General features: G+C 32.6%; 1 non-coding gene across 1 annotated transcript; it reads right to left on the bottom strand.

Annotated features, from left to right (window-relative positions):
- Nucleotides 1-16,928: 16,928 nt before the first annotated feature.
- LOC112925095 (U6 spliceosomal RNA) lies at nucleotides 16,929-17,035 on the bottom strand. Its single transcript, XR_003236017.2, has one exon. It is a non-coding gene; the product is annotated as a U6 spliceosomal RNA (small nuclear RNA).
- Nucleotides 17,036-17,951: the final 916 nt, after the last annotated feature.

The following is a 17,951-nucleotide window of genomic DNA, read 5'->3' as shown; positions in this document are numbered from 1 at the left end:
CAATTTCAAGGTTCTGTTTTTATTTATATGTTTTCTTTTCTCCACTTACCATGTATCATTCATACTTGGAAGAAAAAAGCTCATATTCATCCACAAGAGTTAACTTTAGTGCACTGTTTAACTGTCTGTATCCTTCAGTTACACCTGTAAAAGTTATTTCTCTATTAATTTCCAGAAAATAAAGTAGGTGGTAAAATCACAATCTTAAAACAACATCTATAATTATATTTTGAGAAGATCACAACAAACATTATTTTTTTTTTAGAAACTATTTCTGAAATTTGTAAGACACTGTGGTTGATTTTTTTTTTTTTTAAGGAAGGAGGAAAACTGCTTTGACACTGGAGATTCAAATCTTATACATACATGATTGTGCTTGAGACTAATAAAAAGCAGTACATAGAAGTGTGATATAGTCTTTAAGTGAGAAAAAAATCTCACCTATGTTGCTACATCAACACCAGCAATTTTTTAATTCAAAATAGTATAATTCTAATAATGGGAGTAAAATTTAATTTATTTATTTGGTTTACACATTTAAAAGATGTTTAGGTTTAGGACTCTAAAATAATCTCAATTTTCAGACACTGCTCATTGTTCAATCATGTTTTTTTTTTTTCCATATTAATAATCCCGGGTTTTGGGGATAAGGTTAGTGGCAACGTCCTTGAGGAATCTAGTCTGTCTACCAACTACAGAAGTAATGGGAATTAGTTTAATTCAATCCAACTAACACTTGCCAACTCCATGTAAATGGAGCCTGCTCTGGGACTTCCAGAATTATCCCTCTTAGATAAAAATAATGTATTTAACTCCCATGCCTCTTGAAACCACAATAAATTGTGTTATGTTTAAATAATTTACATAAGGTATTGTGAAAATAAATCTTGTTTTACTACCATTGAGGCTGTTGTGTAGAGAGAACATTAGAATGTCAAATATATCTACCTTCTTTAAAAAATTTACTTGAAATATAATTAGCATGTATTATTGAGATATGATATTTTAAATTTATAAAAATATGTAAAGTCAGTTGTCTCAATGTTTGACTACCTTGATGAAAATAAGCACAGTTAATAATGAAGTTTTATGATTTCTTTATAGGCATAGACATATCTATTAATATTGAGGTTACAGTCATCTTTTATCAAAATAAACAATGAAAATGCAAAATACATGGAATATTTTTTGTAAGCTTAAGATCATTTTGGAAGATTTTCTAATTTGTTAAAATTTTTGCATAATTTTGACAAGTTTAATTAGAACAGAAGAGACTACCTCTGGGAAGAAGGAATTAGATTTTATAGAAGCGTTCTGAGAGCATAAAAATGAATTCTTGTACGTAAAAAAAAGTTTGAAGTTTTTTCCTTCATATTCACGAATATGTTCAATCTAAACTAAAAATAGTTTTTCATTTTTTGTGTTTAGGTGAGGCCCATTATGCTACAGAATAAAACTTCATAATATGGTTTAAGTCTCTTAAAAATGAAATCAACACATTTTAATTTTTAACAAATACATTTGACATCATTTAACATTCCCATTAAAAAAAGATATAAAATAATGTGAGGAAGAGAGTCATTAATTATCAAAAAATTAATAACCAGGTAATAACTTCTAAAAATATAATTCACACCATTTTGGGAAGTTGAGACACATTGGCTAAGAAGGTGCCCAAGAATACAGTCAAGATTTTACTTAGAAAGAAATTGTGTCTCTGCCTCTCTCTCTCATTCTGTGACTATCATAAATAAAAATTAAAAAAAAAAAAACACTTCTTATAAAAAAAAAAAAGAAAGAAAGAAATTGTGATTCAATCTCTTTATTATTGGTCTGCTCAGATTTCCTATTTCTTCATGATTCTGTCTTGGTATGTTACTAGGAATTTACCCATTTCTTCCCAGTTATTCAATCTACTGGTTTCTCTTGTGAGTCCTTGTGAGTTTCTTATGATCTACGTGTCTTCATTCTGGTTACCAGACAAAAAGAATAGTGCCTTCATGGGGCATGCTCTTCACATGGCAAATTCATGAGAGCTGGAAAATGTTTTTCCATGTTTCAAAGCCATTGCTAGAGCTGTGCAAACGTATTACTTTACTCAAAGCAACTCACATGGTTAAGCCCAATTTTTTTCTATCGGGAAGTATCCCAGAGACATATAATTGTAATATAGAAAGGAAGTAAAGAGTTTTGGGGAAAATAATCCATCTATCACAGCTACCTTTTTTCTGCTTCTAAAAGGAAAACAAGTAAGTTTATTAAAGGATTCTTATAGGCCTTAGGTCTGTCTGAGATTATTCCAGCTCTGCAATGCTCCTTCATCTCACCCAACAAAATTTAATATTTCTAACACCTTTCCCTTTCAGAGGAGTATAATCCGAAACCTATGACTCTCATAGGTCAATAAAAAAATTATTTAAATGACCAACTTCACAAAGCCAATATATTCTCACTCTATAAAAAAATAACTTTGAAGTTAATATTTCTCCAAAAGAATTTATCAGAACTGAACTTAGATTTTGACAAATTATGTATTATCATGAGTCTTATGAAAAGGGCCTCTAAAATATTGGATCTTAGATAGTCTTTAAATCTTCTATAATCAGCCTGTCTCTTAAAGGTAGTTAGGAAAATTATGCTGAAATATTCCTGAGTCTATATATAGGAACTGAAATATATATGTACATGAATTAAAAAATAATACATATTGCTAAAAGTCTGATAATAAAATTAATTTACTACACAGGTGTAAATGTATTCCTAAGTGTATATTTTATGTCTTTCTAAAATTTCTAATTTGTATTAATTTATGCATATTATATTCAGAACAAAGTGAGATATATATATCAGCCCACTTAGGCCAATGTGCATCACTGATCTGAACCCAGCCTTGGTTAATAGAATTCTAGGTATATATGGAGTTTTACCATTTACCTTGTAATGTCTTTTCAAAAATGCTTTTATTCAATATATATCAAATATCCACACAAGTATTGTTTCCTCTGGATATAAGGCCTGTATCAAAAAAAAATTCCAGAATACATTTTTAATATGTTGTATTTCTCAAGGAGAGAGTAGAGTTTCAAACTAATATGTTTATAAAAGACTTATAGCCAAAGCCTAATGCATTACTATATATTAAAACCAAAGGACAAGCCTTTTAGAAATTCCTGTATGCTTTATTTTCTTTAGTAAAGTTATTTTATGAGTTTTCAAAGGCAGTAAAATTGTTAGGAAATTCTACACAAGAGAATATTAAAAGATATATTATTACAAAAAAAGCTTTTCTCCTCTATCTTAGATAATATTTAGCTTCTCTGAATTAAGGCAGCATTCATCTTTGTATTGGAAAATTATATCTTCTAAAACTAACAGAAAGGTTAATTTTAGGGGAAGATAGGGGAGAAAAGTGGTCAGATCTAAAATATATTTAGTGGGGACAACCTAAGGATATGTCTTAGAAAAAAATAAAATGTATAAATATATAAGGAATCTCAATAAAGATAACAGAAAAATCTGCAGATTGAATTAAGGGTGGTATGTATATTACCAATATATTATAATTACTATGTATTACTAATATATATTGATTTTTTAATAAATAGATTAGTTAAAACAATGTTTCAGACACAGTGAATATAACATAAACACAGTCATTTACTAACAAGATTTCGAGAAAATATTTTTCTTAGAATGCTGTGCAAAGTCAATATTATTAATAAAATTAAAGAAATTGTTAAAATAATAGTAAAAAAAAACATAAATTTAAAACTGGCTCGTTAAATTAAATTTTGTAAGGCCTGTTTGACATTATTACAGAGAAATTTTCAAAAAGAATATGTGAAATACTTGAGATAGCCAGGCTTATACTTAAGCTTTTTTATCGATAACTTCATACTGTGCCCCAAGACTAGCGAGGTGATGTCCTATTTTTAATGATCATTCACAGTTAAATAACACATTTACAACTCTAGATCATATTTATATTTACATAATTGAATAGATCCTTATATATCCAAGTATACTAGATATTTCCACTTTGATATCCCAAAGGTATTACCTTCATAATGAGTACATTATTATACGTTCATTCATAGTAAAACTTCAAGTATTTGACACTTTCATTTTAAAGATTTTATTTATTTATTCGTGAGAGACACAGAGATAGAGAGACAGAGGCAGAAACACAGGCAGAGGGAGAAGCAGGCTCCATGCAGGGAGCCTGATGTGGGACTTGATCCGGGATTCTGGGATCTTGCCCTGGGCCGAAGGCAGGCACTAAACTGCTGAGCCACCCAGAGATCCCTATTTCATACTTTAGTAAAAGAGCTTTTAGTCTTTTTATTCTATTTTTATTTTACTTTTCCTTTTTTTTTTCTGTTATATAAGCTAGTGATATGTCATACTTGATGCCTCTCTCTTTCTAATCTCAGTTCTATATGATAACAAGCTGTCAATCATCTGCATTTAAACAAAAGCCCTTCTTTCCAAGAGCACCCTAAACCTCATCCCCTCTGGCTTGCACATGGCCACCAATCCAGTGCTTGTCTCTTTTCTTGCTTCTATCTGTTATTTTGCTCCTTTCTCTATGATTGTCATCAATATGGCTTTTTTTTTCTTCTTTTTTAAACAAACATCAAAAAACCTGGATGTCATTTCCAGGTACTGCTGATTGCACAAATCTTCTCACAGTAGAATTTCTTGAAAGAGTTGTAAGCTTATAAAAGACTAGGTTTCTTTTCTCCTATTATCTCTGAAACCCACTTTAGTCTGACTTTGTCCCTCCATTTCTCTGAAACTGCTTCTATCAAGGCTCCTATTGTCCTTCACTTGCTTAAATCTAGTGGCCAGTCCCCAGGCTTCATCTTCTGCACAGTCAAGTCTCATTTGAAAGAAATGACCACATGTCTTTGTGCTGGAAACATTCTCCTTTCACAAACATACTTTTCAGGAAAATTGCTTGCTTTGTTTCTTCCTATCTCTCTGGCCACTTCTTTTCAGTGTCCTGGAGTAGATTCTCCTGTGTCATGGCTGTTCATGTTGAGTCACCTCAAATTATTTATTCCAGGTAGGGATATTAACTCCATAAGTGACTTTATCCAGCTCCATGGCTTTTCATATCATCGATATGTTGAAGACTTCCAAAGTTCTATCTCCAAACTAATCTTCTGTCCTTAACTTTAGTTTCATATATCCAGTGGTCTTTCTACCATCTTTATGTGAATAGCTAGCTAATGGGCACCTGAGTCCAGCTCAAGAAAGTCTCCCCAAATCCACTGAACATGATTATCCTCTTAAATATATGCTTTCATGCCACCATGTTCCTTGTCCTATATGTATATATTGTTTTTTTTTTTTTTCTATTTTCACCTATTAGACCATACTCCATCAAGGGACATGAATTTATATGCTACTTTCTTGCTATGTATTAAGCACTTAAAACAATAGAAGTCATATAGGTGCCAAGTGATTATTGAAAATGCACAAATGAATGAATTTACTAATCACTTATTAAGAAAAATGACAGAATTCACTTTGAGTTTCAGAATAAAAATATCACAATGAAAATTAAAATTTAGGAGAATTATCAACTGTTTCGGATAAGTTGCAATTAAATATAATATTGAGATTTAAAAATTTATATTTATAGATTAATATCTAGAATTAGGGTTGTGGTGTATGTTTGAAAAAAACATCTATCAATATGCAATTCTTTTTTTTTAATTTTTTTAATTTTTTTTTAATATGCAATTCCTTTACATGAGTCATTGGTAGAAAAATCTATAGAAGGTAGCAAAATTATATTATGAATGAATAATTTAGAAACCATAGATATTTCAGCTTAAATAAATTGACAACCAGTACCATAAAATAACCTCTTAAAATCATATAAAATGTTCATGACAGAGCAGAGACTAGAACTCAAATTATTTATTCCTAATTTTAATGATTTATTAAGAGGTAAACCTAATGGTTTTGAGTAATAATTCTATAACAATATGTTGATTACAAAAAAAAATAATGGTAATTTGAAAAAAAATACTTGGAAAATAAAAATGTAACTAAAGACCTTGGCAGAGACTTTTACTTGCTTACTACACAAATATTCCCTCATCTCTTCCTCCTCAGCAATAATAACCCTGTTCTGTAAAATGTGACAGTCTTCCAGGTTAATAGACTATATTCCTCAGTCTCTCTTGATACTAGATGTACTCTTGTGACTGATTCTGACTAATGAAATATGAGGATAAGTTGTTTAATAGGACCTTTAGAAATAATCTTTAAGTATGCACATACTTACCCTCTCTTCTTACATTCTTTCCTTTCTGCTTCCTCAATGCAGAGATGATGATATAAATTCCAGCAGTTGTCTGAGACCTTCAGAACCACTTTGACACCAAAGGTCATTTGCTGAGCGAGGCCGAGATGGGATTTATGTTCTTGATGACTTTGAGAGTCATCTTCCCTGCCCTGGACTGCTTAACTTGGGAATTCTTTTATGTAAAAACTAAGCTTTCATCTTATTCAAGACAAGAATATTGGGACTTTTTCTTAGACACAGTTAATCTTAATTGATCTAGGATTTTAAAAATCATCTAAATGATTAAATGTATAAAAATTTTTATAAGGAAAAGCTTCAACTCTAAAGAATTAATAAAAATTATCATTTTGGGGGGTGTCCAAATTATTTATCAATTTTACTTTTATTTCACATTTATTTTAGCTCATCACATTGGAGTAACTACTTTTCCCTTTAGAAGAATCTTTAAAAAGAGGATTATTTATAGTTCTATATGTGCTAGAGTATGTTTTATGCATTTGTGTCCTAAATATCTTTTACATTTTACCGTGGCATTTTTTTATAAAGTTAGACAAGTTATGATAAAAAACAAACAAGTATATACCTTACATTTCAAATATTCATTCATTACACGTATATTCCATGCTAGTGTATTTCTGATTCATTCATTTTCTTTTTATACACAGACACCTTTGTTTCCCTATTTTCATGTTGTTTCCTTATTCTTCAACTTCTAGTTTAGAAAGACAGCTTAATTTTCACCTTGATGAACTACCTGTGGGTGTTTATTTGTCTTATTTTAACATAATTCTACATGATCAAACAAGTGTACTCCCCTACTGTGTCTTTGCATAAACAACCTAGAGGATAGTAAGAATGATACCACAGTGTTCCATACCAGATAGAATGAGATAAAGTACTTGAATAGAAACGAGAACATTGAAAGTGAATACACACTAAAAGCAGGAAACTTTATTTTTCTTCTCAATTAACATTTGAAATACAAACCTTTCTTTTTGGTTATTGAATGCATGATATCCCATAGATAACAAAAAGCACAATATCCTTAATGTATCTGTTGCCATTGCTATTACAGAAAAGAAAAAGCAATTTCAACTTACTTCCCCTGTCCCATTTCTTATCCTAAAGAGGTATAATCAGTTCAGTTAGCCAAGAAAAGAGTAACAGTTGTGTTTATGTTCGTGATATAAACATGTACACGTATAATGTAATGCATTGCTATTAATTCATTACACTTTTAAATTAACTTTTCTCCTATACTTTAGTGACTATTATTAAGTTGATTCAGGTTTGGAAGTAGTAGAGATTTAGAGGCAAGTAGTTGCTGTCACTTTTTTAGAATTAGAATGCAGGTTGAGAAGAGGGGTGTGAGAGGAAAAAGGAGGTGGATATGAAGTCAAATAAATCCCTGAAGAAATGGCACCTTTCAGTCAGCAAATCATCTTTGAATGCTTACAGTACACCAAATATTATTCTACAATTTGGGAGGAATCAGTGAACAAGACACTACTCTGTTCTAAAGCTACTTGTACGGTGACTGTCCATGTGAATCAATACGAAGATTGAACACAAGATTACATGAGGACAAACACAATGTATTACAACTTAGAGGACCATGGACCAGAGAGCAGCCATAGCAAATGAGATGGAAAGAAGATCAAAGTCTCAACGGGAATACAAACATGGTGGGATAAGTAAATAACAGTGGGGGGCACATCAAAGAATTTATGAGATTCTTACAAGCATAAAGAACATAGATCATGCTGAATTTAATAGAATTTCAAAGGTCAAGGTATATCAGTTGACATCTGCTTACAATTACAGTATGTTGAGCAGAATGCATTTAAAGATAATAATATAACATTGAAACACTTTTATATAGAGCAAGCTATTGATGTTTTTATATTAGAACCAATTTCAAATTCTCAGAAAGGGAATAGGGTAATCCCTACATAAAAAAAAAAAAAACCTCCACAAATGATATGCTTACCAATTTTGAAAATCCATGTTATTTGTTTTTTCATGATACTGTGTGACTTTAGGTACTTACCAATGTCAAGTTTCGAAATTTCCAGAAATATGAGAATCAAATTCAATAATACCAGCCGTGAAAATACCAATGCAAAAGCTAATATTGGTTTAGTGCTTGCAATATGCCAGGATCTAAGTTCAGTGTTTTCTAAATTTTTAGTTGATTCAGTTCTCATCTTATTGTTATATAGTAATTATCATAATTACCCTGATACCCTGATACAAAAACAACTTTAATGAAATTAGATAATCTGTCTAAAGTTATATTACTTATGTGTGGAAGACCTTTGTAAAGGTTGGTTGGACAATCTCTATGATAGATATTTATCATCATTCCAGGTTATTGAAGCAGACAGAAGGGAGAGAATTATTCTGACATGAGGAGGTTTATTCTGAGATAATGGAAAACCACCAGTACAACAAATGTGACCCTAATAATTTTAGAATGCTTATCTTATCAGTGTAATTCAAATTATTGTTTGTATAATATTCCTACATTCACAACATGTCTGTATCAACATTGTTGAAAATGGAAAGGAAGATAGGGACAATCTAATTTAGAATACACACATTACATAGAAAATAAACTTTTTCAGGGCCTTGGAGAATACTGCAAAGACATGATATTATAGCTCAGAAACTACCGATATTATAGTAAAAAAGACAGACATAGGGGTACCTGGGTGACTCAGTCAGTTAACCTTCTGCCTCTGGCTCAGGTCATGATCTCAGGGTCCTGGGATGGAGCCCTATGTAGGGCTCCCTACTCAGCTTGGAGTCTGCTTCTCCCTTTGCCCCTCTCCCCTTGCTTGTGCTCTCTCCCAAATAACTAAAATCTTAAAAAAATAAAAAAAATAAAAAGATTGAGCTACAACAAAAAGCACCTGTAAATAATATTCCAGATACTATAAAATGTTAAAAAGAAACATCCAAAACAAGCCTCCTACATATGTGTTGCAATTTCAATCTCATAAAAGCAGAAAGGCTGAATGCATGCATTGATTTGTAAATGAACTACTTTTTGCATTATTGACTCTTGGTAACATGTTCCAAGGTGAGTGATAGGGTTTATTATTATTTTTAAATTAATTTAAACATGCTTCATGGTTCCCTCTCCACAATTCGGTGTTATGATATAGTGTCATTTTTTTATATAAAATAAGTTACATTTAGGGACACCTGGCTGGCTCAGTCAAAAGAGTGTGCAACTCTTGATTTTGAGGTCATGAGTTCAAGCTCCACATTGGGTATGGAGATTACTTACATGAATAAATAAACTAGAAAAAGAATAAGTTACGTTTAGTTGGTCAATATTGTTACTCAGAGTTGAAACTTGGTTACAAATGAAATAGAATTACATATTATATTTATAATAGTTATTTTTCTGTATAAGATAGTAGAAATTTTAAACAAATAGGAAAAGAAGAAGAAAAAAAATCAAATTAACTATAAAACCACTATCCAAACAGATTTTATTTTGATACTGATGTCCTTTATCTGAGTGTGTGTGTGTGTTTGTGTGTGTGTGTGTTTGTGTGCACATATAGATATCACATTATCTGTAACTACATATGTATATATTTGTATGTATGTATGTATGTATCACATTATCTATTTATCTATCTGTTCATCTATGTGTCTGCTTTATAGTTACTTTAAATTTTAGTCTAAAATCTGGAAATATTTTTTAATGGTTACTAGAATTGCTTTAATGGGGAAAATGTATTTTTAGCTTGAGTTTCTCTAAGAATCTCCAATATTTATCAATCTTCAATAATTCTGAGTATTTTGGAGTTATATCAGTGTGAGTGGCATATTTATTAACTGCTCTTTTAAAAATTTTCAATTATTCCTTTTCAATTTTCTTAGTCATAGACTTTTTGGTCAGTATTTCTCTGTGAACAAAATGTGTGAATTTTGTATGACACTGTCAGAACCATTTAACACCAAGACTTCTTAAAATATTTGCAGAGTATCAAGTTCCCATAAGATATAAAATCTGAGATTGGTGTTAATTGCCCACATTCCAGTAAACCTCAAGTCATGACATTAATGTCCATATGTTAAAAGACCATAAAGAGGCTACGCAATGTTTAGGCAGACAGGGCACTGCCTGTCCCTAAACTATAAAAATGTTTATTGGAAAGACTTTAAGTATCTCTACATATGTTTACATAAATCAACTTTTTTTAGTGTGATTTATTCTTACAAGTATTACTTTGCTGGTAAAAAGCTAAATTTTGAAGAAAACGCATTTGACAAAACATATAAAACTATTTCTTTATATTAAATCTGGCAGCCTACTTTAATTTATATTTATATCATGTATACATTCAATGGACACATCCTGTAGTTTTGAAGATGTTTTGTTTTTCCATGTTTTCTTTTAAATAAGAAAGACTTATTTTTTTATATGCTTTCACTCAGCTATATTTCCTCTTCCTGTCTTTATCCTCAAAGAGATCGCATAATGACTAAGTAGTTAGTTCAGGACATATAAAGAGCTTACTGTTATTTTTAATGGAGATGAAAAATCACCCTGAGTTTGTATCTCCAAAGCCATGCTTTGTTCAAATCTTTCTGAAACATTTAAAGTATCCTATCCTTGCATTCTTCTTCAATTGTGCTACAAAGCCCCACCCTCTCTATGTTCAAGATATTAGACTATTGCATTTGTTGAGACAATTTCAATTCTTTACAATGTCTTTTTTTAGCGTTTTGTTTTATTCTGCCAAAGAAGTGTTTTCTATTAAATGTTCCTCAAACTTAAGAAATGGGTGAAAGCATTTGAAAAAGAACTTTTACTGAACTTGTTTTTTGATTTGGTAGAGAGGTGCTGCCTTGCTCATAAGAATTGCCAAGAATATCCTTTGAAATTAAATGTCTTTGACATTCTTTTTGTCTTTAGTCCCACCTGAGTACCTAGAAAGTAAACACCTGTTGCTCTTTGGAATAGTTTTATTTTTTAACTTTCAAAGCTTATTTGAAACGTTTAATTATTCCCCATAGAAACAAAAGATTGTGTTTATAAGTAAGTACAGCTTTTATTTGATGAACATAACGCCATTTTCACTTGCTTTTATTCATATTCTTTTTTTTTTAATTTCTCTAAATAAAATAGCATTAGTCTTCATGCTTCAAAACAGAAGCTACAGCTTTACTAAATTGCCAACTGATGTTATTTCCACCTGAATGATGCTGGCTTCATTTCCAATGAGGATGGAGCTAGAATTTTTGTAGCCGGATTGGCTTCTTTCAAACAACCATCAGAGACAAAAGAAAAAAAAATCCTAATAATGAAAAGATGTTACAGTGACAACAGATAAGCTTCTGAGATGCAGTATGATAGAAGGAAAGTCCTATGAGTTAGAAAATGAGAAAAGGGAAACGACCTATGTGGGAAATGTGTGATTCTTTCTCCTATTCCTTTTTCCAATATAAAAGCTCTAGATTCAGAGTCTGGAAATATGAATTCTAATCCTGGCTCATCCATATACTAATGTTTTTATATTTGATAACTTACTAAAAACATTTCAGCCCTATTGTTTTATCTGAATAATGAATAAAATAACTACACCTCCCTCATGCAATATTCAAAAGGGCGAAACTTGATTGTGTGTATGAAATTAATTCTATAATGATTTGTTCTACACAAATTCAGCTTATAATTAATATAGATTTTTATGTAGTGCTATGAATAGTCTCTACATTCACGATGTGGAGAAGATATCTATAGAATTACGTGAAATACAACAGACATTAAAATTGATTAAGAAGGCATTTAGCATGTAGCCACATTCATTTTCTTAACACTGTGTGATTCTTATGGGCCACACATCACTCTAAAATAATGAAATTTTCTTACTTACCTTCTGATAATTCACTGAAAAAGAGATAAATTATTCTTTGGCTTTGTATTTTCAGCGATTACTAAATTTCCTGATATTGAATGGGTTCTGGATGCCTGTTATGTGTATGAAACATGAACAGCTTTTCTCTCAATAAGGCATAAACAGATTTCTTATGTGTCAAAATGGTGAAGTAAATGCAATACTAGAAGATATAAATCAGATTATATCTTGGAACCTCTTAGTACTCAAATTTATGCAAGTATTCTGAGCATTACATGTTCATGAAAGAACTCTGCTATGACCTAAATCCCAATGTTTCTCAACAGAAACATAACTTTTCTCTTTTTTAAAAAGAATTTATTTATTCATGAGAGGCAGAGAGAGAGAGAGAGAGAAAGAAAGAGAGAGGCAGAGACACAGGCAGAGGGAGAAGCAGGTTCCATGCAGGGAGCCCTACATGGGACTCCATCCCAGGTCTCCAGGATCACACCCTGGGATGAGAGCAGCGCTAAACCTCTGAGCTACCGGGGCTGCCCAAAACACAACCTTTCAATAAAAAATGTTACCTAATCAACTATCCAGTGACAATCGTGTAATTTTTCTGTGCTAGAACATACTTGATATGTTAAAATAGTTAGAAGCTACTAATGTGTCATACTTAATTTTTTCTTAGTGGCAAAGAAAATATCAACATACATGGCATCAAAGCAGAATAGAACTGGAAACATTTTACACAGAAATATCAGGTGTGAAATGTGTAGTGTGAATAATTATACACAGAAATATTAAGTATAGTGCAAATAGGTCCTTCAAGTGTCATCCAGGTAATAGAAATTCAATAATTAGAAACGGGTGGTTGTGCTCAATCTGGTATGGCAGCCTGGACGGGGGACAGGGCATAGGCACAAGAAAAAGGGCATTTGTTAGCAGGTGAATAATGGATGATAGATCAACGGTCTTAGGAATTTGGGGGACTGTTATGAGAGGCTATCTGCTTTCCATAAAAGAGAAACAGACAGAAGTAAAAAAGGAATACAGAGTAGAAAACATGCAGATACTTTAATTAGTCAGTTTTAAAGTGTATTTTATTAAGTGTAGAGATGGAAACCTCCTTCTGCAATGCAATTAGGCAATTCTACATTTTTTTACCTGTATAAAAATGATAGGTAATCCAATGATATCATTGGATTTTAATGTCATCAGAATGATGGTGATCATTTCTTGAGCATAGAGCCTAGCAAGAGAACAGGAGATCCATGGGAATGGAATCTTAGAAATCACATACAGGAACGTCACAAAAAGCACCAATAAAATCCACATAGAAAATATAATCAAATTCTTAGAAGAAATATAGGAAGCATGCAGCACCACAGTAGCCAAAGGAGATGTTTGAAGACTGATTAGGGAGCCAAACTTACCCATCTTAAGTTAGAAGGAGTCTGGAAATATGAATAGGGCCAGGAGATGTTGAATATGACACTAAGTTAGAAGAGTAGTGTGGATAATGTAATAAGATGGGGAGTGAAGAAGCACAAGTGTGGATGGAGATTTAAAAAAATATATATGAGTTTGGCAGGACAGTTGAGGCCATTATTTGAGTTAAAGCCAGGGTTTCATCACACAAATGAATAAATATGATTGCATCTAAAGGAAAGAGGTAAGTTGGAAATGCAAAACTGAAAGCACAGAGAGGAATAGGCAGGAGTATATGTGATCAAAAGCTAAAGTGGTAAAGTACTAAGTACAGCAATTTGGAATTGGAAAGAAGAACAAAGCACAAACTAATCCAGCAAAAAATATCCCTAGAGTTGTGCTTTATTTCAAATTGTATTAACTTTGTAACCTTAGGCAAATCATTTCATGTCTTGGGATCTATTTCCTTATGGGCATGTTTAGGTAATAAACACATAAGGCTCACCTACCTAGTACTGTGTGAAAATACAAAGGAGAATAAAAATGCTTCATCAGTTAAAAAATTGTATAGGGATGGTTGATGTTATTATTTCTCTGCAATAAGACTTTGGAAGCCATAATGAGGAAAGCAGCAAAAATGTTCCATGATTCTTACTGTGTAATGATTTAATGGGCCTGGGTTAGTTAATAGGTTAAATTTGCATAGAGTACATTTTTTTTTATTATTACTTGCACAACTTACTGATAGTTAGCATACTACATAATATCCCATTAAAATACTTCTCAGTTGAGATATTTAATTTAAATTACATCTATAGATGCACTCTTGCCAACTCTAAAACAAATTTCCCATGAATGTACCCAAAGTCATGAAATAAAGGACTCTCTTAATTGGTCTTATACATTCATATAATCTGAACAGTACGTAAGTAGCAATAAAAGTTGCAATAGCCCTTAGGACTTACACATGACAAGCAGCCTGTGGTAAGCAATAAAGATTCAAGGATAACAATATGAATCAGTTTTCTAAGTATACTACTCACAGTGCGAGAGCAATAGCATAGAACATATTTTTATTTGTACATGCAAAAATAGTTCCCGATAATAAAAATGTCATCATACGATATTGCAAAGAATACTTCAACCTACTGCTCCTAGAGGAATTCATAACAATCTAACTAGCAGTTTTCATTCTCTGTAGATTTCAAAATGCAAATTGATTTGTTCTTTTTCCTGATTTAGAGAAACAGAGTATGTCCCTGTTGCCCCAAGAGATTCTTTAGATTTCCTTGACTGAAGGTAGAGTATTTATTAATACTTATGAGTAAGTGCCCCCGGGGCCATACTGAAATTGCAAAAAGTTTACTAGAATCCATCAACTAATTTTTAGAATCATGTGGAATTTCCAATAATTAAGATTAAATACCTAAAATATATTTTATTTTTTAATTCAACCAGATTATCACTGTGTTTAATTCCTACTTTTTATGGAAAATAAAAAGGAAAAGTTATGTCATAAGCCCTTAATTTGAAAGTGCTTGCATCAAGATTATACTAACTATTGAAGGTAATATTTATCATGCAGTATTTAAGATATGGGTAGAAAATGTTTTATAGATGCAGAAAGGCAATGAAAACTATTTTTTTTATTTTTTAAAAAAATATTTAATTATTCATGAGAGACTCAGAGAGAGAGAGGCAGAGACACAGGCAGAGGGAGAAGCAGGCTCCACGAAGGGAGGCCGATGTGGGATTTGATCCCAGGACTCCAGGGAGCCGAAGCCCTGAGCTGAAGTCAAACGCTTAACCACTGAGTGACCCAGGCATCGCAGAAACTATTCTTTTTTAATCACAAACTGAAAAGCTCTCAGCCAAAATGATACTGTTTAACAAATATTTACAGTAGTCACTTCTTATCTGTGGGGGATACATTGTTAAGCTTTTGGTAGATGCTTGAAACTTGACAGTACTCAACCCTATATATGCTGTTTTTCCCATACATACATACCTATGAAAAGGTTTAACTCATATTTTAGGCAAAGTAAGAGATTAACAGCAATAACAAAATAAAATAAATTATAACTGTATATTGTAATAAAATTTATGTGAATATAACTTTTTGTTTTTCAAACATCTTATGGTTTTCAAAACAACTTATTGTACAATACTCATCCTCTTTTTGGAATGAAATGAGGTGACAAAATGTCTATGTGATGAGATAAAGTGAATGACGTAGGCACTGTGATGTTGTGTTCAGCTACTATTAGCCTCTGACAGTAAATAGGAAGGAGGATCATACGCTTCCTGGACCACAGTTGACCATAGGTAACTGAAACCACAGAAAGTGAAATTGTGACAAGGAGGGATCCCTGTATTGTGTGCAGTCTAGACATCATACACCAGGCAGGGATGCTACAAAGGAGTGACATAACCACAACTTCTTCCCCATAGAAGACAATATTATAAAAAAAGTGTGATAAGTGCTATAATGCTCATAAGTAGAGTGTGGTTTTGGAAATAAATGCAGTGCCTGAACATAGATGAGCAGGGGAGAATTTAGGTATGAGCAGATATCCAGAACATTTCTGCAGAGAAAACACTCTTGGCGTACTAGACATCTTTCAGGACTTGGCCAAGGGATATATGTAAAGGATGAAGGCGTGAGTGTGATGAGGAAACCGCAGGTAGTTAAATGTCATTTGCCTGAAGATAGAGACGACAGACACGACCGTGAAGTCGAAGCATGACTCTCTTCCATAACATGATAAGGAGTCAGAGATTTCTTTACACTATATCAGTGGTAAGAAGTCATTTTAATAGTTAATTATAATTTCAAGACCATCCTCTTGAAGGGATTAGTCCGACAACAGTGCTGATGAAGCCGAGAAGAGGAGAACTAAGGAGGTGGGGGGGAACGTATGTGGAGAAACATGAAGATGAGGGGCCTTAGAAAAGAAATGCCTACAGCATAAAAGTGATTTCCTTCAGTTATTCACTCAGTGTGATAGAGTATAGAGTAATATATGTTCACTCTCCAGTTTTAGATGTGGTAACTGGATGGTTGTGGAAAATAAAAAAGAGTAAAGGAAAGCCAATGTCTTTATGGAACGAGATGGACCATATAATGAGTAGTGTTACTTATACTAAAATGAAGGCATTGTTGAGAAATGAAAGATTTTGACATCCATCTAGACCTTGACTAGCCATAAACTCTAAGTATGGTAAAGACATTCAGGGTTGTGCAACCTTGCAAGAATTCAGGGTGGTTGGTATAGGAGTATAGAGTGAAACGGTCACCAGTGATGTTAGAGTGGTATTAGTTGAACCAAAGTGTTTTATATGCCATTCTTGCTCAGGGGCCTTGCTAATCTTCTCTGTATTGCTCCAATTTTAGTACATGTGCTGCCAAAGTGAGCAGGAATCAAAGAGCTTCAATGCTGGAGTGCAGGAAATAGAAATTACTACGGAATCTTCAGAACCGCATTATTACAAAAGTGAAGACAAACCTAATTGCACCTCTACCTAGAAAATCATAAAAGAAAATGGTTGAGGCAGAATGAGCTGGTTCTCTCCCCAACAATATCTGGTCATGTCTTCTTTTACAATAAACATTTTAGTTGAGTACATGTCCATGTGGGTCAAACAAATTTCCTAGGTTCCCACATAGCTGGATGTGGCCTTGCAACTAGGTCCCCAGCAAGCAAGTAAGAGCAGAAGTGCTGTATGCACTTTCCAGATCATGCAGACTAGATTGTGGACTTATTAGTGGAAGTTCAAAGGGTAATTTTAAACACAAAAGCCAAGTTACCATTTGAGGATGACGAAAGCAACCACATAGAGCTTTGGTCCTCCACAGCATTAACGACAATCAGAAACTGTTAACACTCAGGAAATGAAAATGAAACGCACTTCTAATTTGAGTAAGACATTGCTATTTTGTCTATTACCTCAGCAAATGCAAAAGAAAATGTGCTGGGGCTCCTGGGTGGCTCAGTTAGTTATGCTTCTGCCCTTGGCTGGGGTCATGGTCCTGGGGTCCTGGGATGGAGCCCCACATCGTCATGCTTCCTGCTCAATGGGGAGCCTGCTTCTCCCTCTCCCTCTGCCTGCCACTCCCCTGCTTGTGCATCCTATCTCTCTATAAAGAAATGCAATCTTTAAAAAAAGGAAAATATTCTGAGGTCATTCTAGATATGCATAGTAAAGGTACTGAATAATGATGGTTATGCATTTAGAAATTAAAAAAAAACTATGATGAGAATGTTGAATTGGCTTTTAGAAAAAAAGTATACAATTGCTATGCTTTTAATGATGAAAGTAAATAAAGCTAGGAT

The sequence above is a fragment of the Vulpes vulpes genome, chromosome 4 (assembly GCF_048418805.1).
Source record: "Vulpes vulpes isolate BD-2025 chromosome 4, VulVul3, whole genome shotgun sequence".
NCBI lineage: Eukaryota > Metazoa > Chordata > Mammalia > Carnivora > Canidae > Vulpes > Vulpes vulpes.
This window is presented reverse-complemented; position numbering and strand designations above follow the sequence as displayed.